Raw genomic sequence first — 7465 nt, 5'->3', positions numbered from 1 at the left:
TGTTTTTGTCCCGCTTTGTCTCCCTAATGATAATAATAGCTAACACTACCATGAGCTAGATGACACAGTGGATAGAACACCAGGCCTAGAGTTGGGAAGGCTTATCTTCCTGGGTTCAAATCTGGCCTCAGACACCTACTAGCTGTGTGATCCTGGATAAGTCACTTAACCCTGTTTGCCTCAGGTTCCTCATTTGTAAAATGAGCTAGGGAAGGAAATGGCAAACCACTCCAGTATCATTGCCAAGAAAGCCCAAATAGGGTCCCAAAGAGTCAGACACAAGTGAACAACAATATGGCAGGCACTATTTGCAGGTATTATCTCATTTGATGTTATAACAACAAGGTAGGTGCTATTATTATCCCCATTTTATCAATGAGAAAAGCGAAGCAAACGAGCTTAAGTGACTTGCCCAGGGTAATACAGACATCAAGTGCCTGAGGTTAGAGGCCCCATTCCAAGCCCAGTATTCTATCCACCATGCCACCTAGCTTGCCAAGCACAGTGCTTGGAACATATCAATGTTGCTATCGTTGCTGCTGTTCAGTCATGTCTGACTCTCTGTGATCTCATTTGGGGTTTTTTTTAGTGCATATATTGGAGTGGTTTGCCATTTCCTTCTCCAGCTCATTTTACAGATGAAGAAACTGAGGCAAACAAGGGTAAGTGACTTGCCCAGGGTCACACAGCTAGCAATCATCTGAGGCTGGATTTGAACTCAGGTATAACTGACTCCAGGCCTAGCCTTTTACTGGCTGCACCACCTAGCTGCTTGGAATATAGCAAGCACTTAATTAGTTCTTGTTGATATTTGACTGACTGAAATACTGCCATTCCTATAATTTGATAGATAGCCATTATTATCCCAAATGTTAATACAGCCAAAGTTCCATAAGAATGTAAGAACTGCCACATTGGGTCAGACCTTTGGCCCACACAGCCCTATATCTTGTCTGATTGTGGTGCCAAGGGACATGTTGAAGAAGAACACTGTCTTATACCTTCAACTCAAAGGTTAAGGACCACTAGAAATTTGCCATTCACTTACTTTGTCCAAACCACTTAGCAATCTCTTAATATTTTTCAACAGTATCTTACCTTATACCACAGCTTTGTGGTTAGAGAGCTGACCTCAGAGTCAGGAAGATCTGTCTCTTGCTAACTGTATAACCCCAAGCACATCATTTATCCTCTCACTACCCTAGACAGCTCTCTCTAAAATGATAAATTACAGAGAAGGTGCCAGTATGCATTGGTAGAGGGTTTCTTCATGGGAATTCTCTATACCAATAAAATCATAGATTGAGTCCCGTTGCCCTTACCCTGTAAGCAGAATGAATGATCATTTATTAAGAGCTTGCTGTGTGCCAGGCACTGTGCTAAGAACTAGAGCTACAAATACAAAATTGAAGATGGCTTTGTTGATGGAGTTGTGAACTGATCCATCCATTCTGGAGAGCAATTTGGAACTATGCCCCAAGGGCAATCAAACTGTGTATATCCTTTGATCCAGCAATACCACTACTAGCTCTATATCCCAAAGAGATCATTAAAAATGGAAAAGGATCCACATGTACAAAAATATGTATAGCAGCTCTTTTTGTGATGGTAAAGAATTAGAAATTGAGGAGATGACTATCAATTGGGGAATGGTTGAACAAGCTATGGTATACAAATGTAATGAAATACTGTTGTGCTATAAGAAATGATGAGGAGGCAGATTTCAGAAAAACCTGGAAAGACTTGCATGAACTGATGCTGAGTGAAATGAGCAGAACCAGGACATTGAACACAGAAACGGTATCATTGTACAATGATCAACTTTGATAGACTTAGCTCTTCTCAGCAATGCAATGATCTAAGACAATTCCAAAAGACTCATGATGGAAAATGCTCCCCACATCCAGAGAAAGAAGTATAGAGTCCTAATATAAATTGTAGCATACTATTTTCTCTACTTTTTTTTTCTTTCTCATGATTTTCCCCTTTTGTTCTGATTCTTCTTTCGCAACATGACTAATGTGGAAATATGTTTAATATTATTGTACATTTATAGCCTATATCAGATTGTATGCCATCTTGGGGAGGAGAGAGAAAAAAATATGAAACTCAAAATCTTATGAAAGTCAAAACTGTCTTTACATGTAATTGGAAAAAATAAAATACTATTAATTGGGGAAAAATCGAAGATGGCTCTGCTCTCAGAAGTTCTATGGAAATAACATCCACAAGGGAATGGTGTTCAGGGAGGGGTGTTTTGTTTTGGAAAGTTACAGGGATAGCTTATGGAGCCTTTGGAGAGTGAACTAATAAAATACTCTTTCCAGGATCCATAGGATTCATCCACTTCAGGAACTGGGAGCTGCAAGGGGTGGGGGTGGGGGAGTGGGGGGAGAAAGCAAACCGAAAGGAGGCAAATAATCAATTGTGACTATTCACGGTTTAAAGGAGTTTTGCCTTTTATTTGTCTTTGTTAGGTAACAGCAACAGGGTGGTCTAAGTGGTCAGGTTTTGTGTGTAAACGTTGAAAGGAAAACGACAAACATAACACACCATTGTGTAAGAACCTCGTCCTTTACTCTGAGGACAGCTGAAGCCACAATTCCCAGCTCTTTCTCTTCAAATCTAAAAAAGAAAGGAAATAGCTTTGAGATACTCAGTCAGGGCCCCCCAGCCTCACTGTGGGGAAAGAGTCCACTTTCATTTTCTTAAAGGTTTGGAGGGAAAAGAAAGGGAGTGGGGGTTGGGGAGCTCAAGAGAGAGTCTGGTAGCTAGGGAAAGGACTACCAGGCTTGGAGTTAGGTGGCTTGGCTTGGCTTGACTTTTCCACTTACCTACTTAATTCCCTTGTGCATGTCATTTTGTCTCTCTAGGTCTCAGTTTCCCCCATATGTAAAATGATTGGGTTGTACTAGGTCATTTCTAAGGCCCTTTCTAGCTTAAAATCCTACAATGCTGCGGAAAAGATGCTCACAGAAAGTCCCCAGCAGATGGGGCCTGCAGCTGCTGGTTACAGATATACCAGGTCAAGTTGCAAAATCTGAGTAGATTCCTAGCACTGTTTAGGGGAGGAGGGAATCCCTTTCTTAGACCATGACACAGGCAAACTAGTGCTTCTGATGAGATGATCATTCTACATAATCTATGGGTAAATGAGAGGACTTCAAAGAAAGCCAGGGTGGTGGGGATGGAAAAAGACCACCACACACACACACACACACACACATACATCCAGGCCACCCCACCTCCTCTTCTTCCTCCTCCTTCAGAAGCACTTTTATCTCTCTCTGGGTGCACTGCATCTTGCTTCCTGTTTCAGCTACTGATGCCCAACTCGGCGCTGGGGGTGGAGCCAGGAGGTGCAAAATCGAGACCTGGAAGTTTCAGCCAAGGGAGATAAAGGGCACGTGAAGTGCTGACCTGTTTTCTTTTCAGGGAGTGCTGAGAGGGGTGGAATAGGGAACGGTAGAGGCCCCACTAACCTCTCCCAGTGCCAGATTTCAATTCGAACGATTGCAAAGTGCTGTCCCTGGGCACTACAGGGTACCAGCGGGTTGCAGAGACAGATGGCAACGTGACTGCCGCATGCAAAGCTTTTTTCATAGTTTTCTCCCTAAGAAAGACATGCCAGAGAATGGGCGGATTGAAGATTCACTTGCGTGTCATGAAAACGAATTCCCCTTTTTCTTGAGAGTTTCTGAATTTTTAAAGTTTTCACAAGGCACAGTGTGGCAAGGGCTGAGGGAACAGTGCGCCGTACCCCTGCCTCCCCCTGACTCTTCTCAGTTCTTCTCACCTTCCATCAAAACTTTCCTTATAATTAATTTTCAGAGGATATACATAGCCCTGGCCCAGTTAGCACTAGCTGTAGTAGCTAATTACCACCACCACCACCACCCCAAACCCATTTCTCAGTTTATACATTCACTTTCTCTCACATACAGGAAGAATAGGGGGGTACATGAGAATTTGGTTTGATGAGCATATTCAAAGCCTTTCAGACTACAGGGTGGGGGAAAGTACCCAGGATTCTCAGTTCTCTGCAGTGATTTTTCATTGTTGTTATTGTTATGGATAGGGATGAGTGAGGTATTATCAACATCGGCAGTGTAGGGTTGTGGAACCAGCCCAGGGTTTGAAGTCTAAGAGCAGGATTCAATTCCCGGCTTTTGCCACTCTGAACGTTGCCTGAACCCTTTGGACAAATTACTTACCTTCTCTCTGGACCTCAGTTACCTGCTTTTCAAACAAGGAGGTTCATCCATCCAATCTCTAAGGTCTTTTCCATCTTTCAATCAAAGTTCCTATGCACTGGGTCAATGAATTTGAATTTTGAACAGGTATCTGAACCCCAAATAAGCAATTTCTCTGGTTAGTTATAGTCTTTGCCTTACATGGTTTAGACTGCTCTTAGCATTTGTTTGCAACACAAGGCCGTGTTGCATAATAGCCTGCAACATGATCCAGAGGCAGGAGGGGCTGCTTGGTGTCAGCTCAAGTCAAAAGAGAATAGAACTCTTTGGTTCACAGACAGGGGCCCAGCAGCAGGGAAGCATCATCTGTCTCCCACTCCTCGCTCCTGCAGAGTTGCCATGCAGATGATGAGGGGGGCAAAGGATCGGCCCCTCCCACCACACACATAGTTTGTGTACAGCTAATTAGAGCCAGGGGCCTGGAGAGATGAAACAGAGTTCTGCTGAGTGATCAGGAGAAAGCCATGCCGCCTAATCCATAACCCAGTGCTTTGGTCTCCATTTTTTTTTCTTTTTTAAGGAAAGACGTTTGATAAATCCAAAATGATACAGTAAGAAAGACAGAGGGCAGGATCTCCATTAGCCTTTCTTTAGTCCTCTGGTGAGGAGGTGGAGAGAAACGCTCAGCTTCGGGAAGGGCTGAATCTGTACTTCATCAGGAAGCCAAATAGTTCCTGTTTGGCCAAAAGCCCCTTTTTGGGGGGAGGGTGGGGTACCCACCACATGCGCAGACAGCCCAGCCACACCAGGGCCCTGGGGCTTAAGAAGCCCTCGATGCCAGGACTCGCAGAAACAGAGAAGACTGAAGACTAGTTCCCATTTTATGATTTTCAAATCACTTTCTTCACAGTAACCCTGTGAAACAGGGAGTTCACTTAAAAAAAAAATTTTAGAGCCAGAATCTAAATTACAATTAGAGCTGGAAGGCCCTTCAGTGGACAATCCAGTACAGCCCTCTCATTTTACGGATGAGGAAGTTGAGGCCCAGAGAGAGAAAGTGATTTTTCTAAGGTTACACGGCTAGTTAGTGGCAAAAGTTCATTTGGGCCAAGCTCTCCCTACGTTGCTTGGTTTCATTAATGGAGACGACCCAAACATTTCTAGTCAGCCCCTGATTGGCTTAGGGTCAAAAAGTCCGAGAATTACTGCTTACTTCATATGCAATTTAGTATCTCAATATACAATCAGCATCTCAAACTACTACTGAAGACTGTGAGCTATCTTGAGGAAGTCAGGGAAGTCAAGAGACAAAGGGAGCATGTTCCAGGTTATTTAGGACAGCCACTGAAAAGGCCTGGAGTAGGGGGGTGGTATGCTCATTTAGCTAGATTGTAGAACCACGTGGAGGGAAACAAAGTGTATGAAAACTGGAAACATAGGAAGAAGCCAGGTTGTGAATGGCTTTAAACGACAGACAGTGGGCTATTTTAAATTTTGCCTTCTTTCTTTCCCCCATCATGTTCAAGTTCAGATGCTAATAAACCATGAAATAACCGCAGCCAAACAGAAAACGGGAGCAGAATAAGCAAAAAAAACCTGGGCAGCACAACTAGATGTGTACCTTCTGAAAAATTTGATGGTTGTACTTAATGTTTTCATTAAGCTTCACAAAATCAGTGAGCAAACCAAGTGATAATGCGATGAACATTGGATGGGAGGCAACATATGTGGGGGCTCTGGCAGTGTCTCTGCCACTATCTGCAGAACCTGGATCAACTCAAGGACTTCTTTGGGCCTCAGTTTTCTCCTACGTCAAAGGCTACGACCTATATGATGGCCTATGTGGGCACCAATATTTTATGTCTTGGCCTGGGAATCAAACTTGGACTTTCCACATGGTAGACAAGAATTCTACAAATGAATGGTTCCTGCCAGTAGCATATCTTTGAGAGGTAGCATGGTTGCCATGAACATATGTCTGATCTCGAAGCCAGGAAGACTTAGGTTAAGGTACTGTTGCTGACACATACTAGTTTTTTGACCCTGTACCAGTCTCTTAAAACTTTCAGTACCCCCAAGCAGTTCTCCAAGACTATAAGTTGCAGAGAAGGTGCAGACCTGCCTTGGAACCTCACCTAGAAGTTCCTTATAGCAATGAAATCACAGGTCCAAGGCCTATTTCTACTGTATATATTATGATTTCCATAGATGTACTCAAAAGTCAAAGGAAGCAAATAGACAAAAGAAGAGAGAAATGCTAGCCATTGCCCTCCCAAGATGTCATGGATATCCACTAAAAAGTGAATTGGGTTCTATGATGAGAAGAAATATTTCACCTGAACAAATACAAACATCTATACATTAACCTCTTGCAACTGAATAAGAAACATAATTTTATTACAGAAGATGCTCCCCACCCATCTCTGAAACCATCATTCCAACCTGACTGGGTTCTTCTGTTCTTGTTAGAACTGGTTTTTCTTATGTCTCCATCAGTCTGATAGCAAAAGAGAATCTTGCAATTCTGTCAAATGTGTGATTTTTTTTTCCTTCTGGACTTTTCCCAAAATACAAAAAGCAACTCTTATTTTTTGGAAGTTTGTGGAGGCATTATTTTCCTGGCTGTGGCTCATATACTGTCACATTCCTCAATTGATCAGCACTGGGGGAAAAAAGAGAGAAAAAGAGACTGAGAACACTGGAGAATACAGGCATGACCCACCACATGCCATTAACTGGTTCAGCAAAAATATATATTTATACTTTAAGCAAAATGATGATATAGAGGGACAACTATTTCCACTGGAATTGTGTTAGAAATTAGAGGTACAGACAAAATCCAGGTTATACAAGCTTAAAAGGGGACATTATAGCCACTTCAACAATGACTAGAAATCTAAGTGCTAAGACTTAGCTAAGAGGAAAGGAACCAAGAAGGTCTGGGCTGGGCAGATGACCCAAGGAGCAGGGACAGGCAGGTGCTGGACTTGGCTGAATGGAATGGAACTGACCGGTTGGGATAGAGAGCTCCAAACTGGGCTGAACTAGTCTTGGGTAGACAACTAAATGACAATTTAATCTGATTTTGTGAGACTACAGTGGAATTCAATTAATTAATAAGAATAATTAATAATTGTATTGTGAATCAAGAGCAGCACTGTGTAGCAAAGCTAGAAATCATAGAATCATGGAATCTGAGAGTTGGCAGAGTTCTCAGCATCCATCCATCCCAACCCATGCCCCAAAGGGGCATGTATCACATACCAGTATCA

At 42.7% G+C, this 7465-nt stretch overlaps 2 long non-coding RNA genes across 3 annotated transcripts in view; both read right to left on the bottom strand.

Annotated features, from left to right (window-relative positions):
- Positions 1 to 2434: 2434 nt before the first annotated feature.
- On the bottom strand, positions 2435 to 4922 carry LOC110224089 (uncharacterized). 2 transcript variants are annotated; one of them, XR_002328871.2, is made up of 3 exons: positions 3483 to 4920; positions 3246 to 3374; positions 2435 to 2625 (listed from the first exon to the last, which is right to left on the bottom strand). It is a non-coding gene; the product is annotated as an uncharacterized LOC110224089 (long non-coding RNA). The 2 variants fall into 2 exon arrangements; XR_013485740.1 differs by having other exon boundaries at positions 3246 to 4922.
- Positions 4923 to 6573: 1651 nt separating this feature from the next.
- The window catches only part of LOC144454077 (uncharacterized), a 56964-nt gene continuing 56072 nt past the window's right edge, over positions 6574 to 7465 (bottom strand). Inside the window, exon 2 of the long non-coding RNA XR_002328872.2 lies at positions 6574 to 6855. This is a non-coding gene — a long non-coding RNA (uncharacterized LOC144454077). The remainder of the gene's footprint in view (positions 6856 to 7465) is intronic.

Source organism: Phascolarctos cinereus, unplaced genomic scaffold, assembly GCF_003287225.1.
Source record: "Phascolarctos cinereus isolate Bilbo 61053 unplaced genomic scaffold, phaCin_HiC Scaffold_4;HRSCAF=312, whole genome shotgun sequence".
Classification (NCBI taxonomy): domain Eukaryota; kingdom Metazoa; phylum Chordata; class Mammalia; order Diprotodontia; family Phascolarctidae; genus Phascolarctos; species Phascolarctos cinereus.
This window is presented reverse-complemented; position numbering and strand designations above follow the sequence as displayed.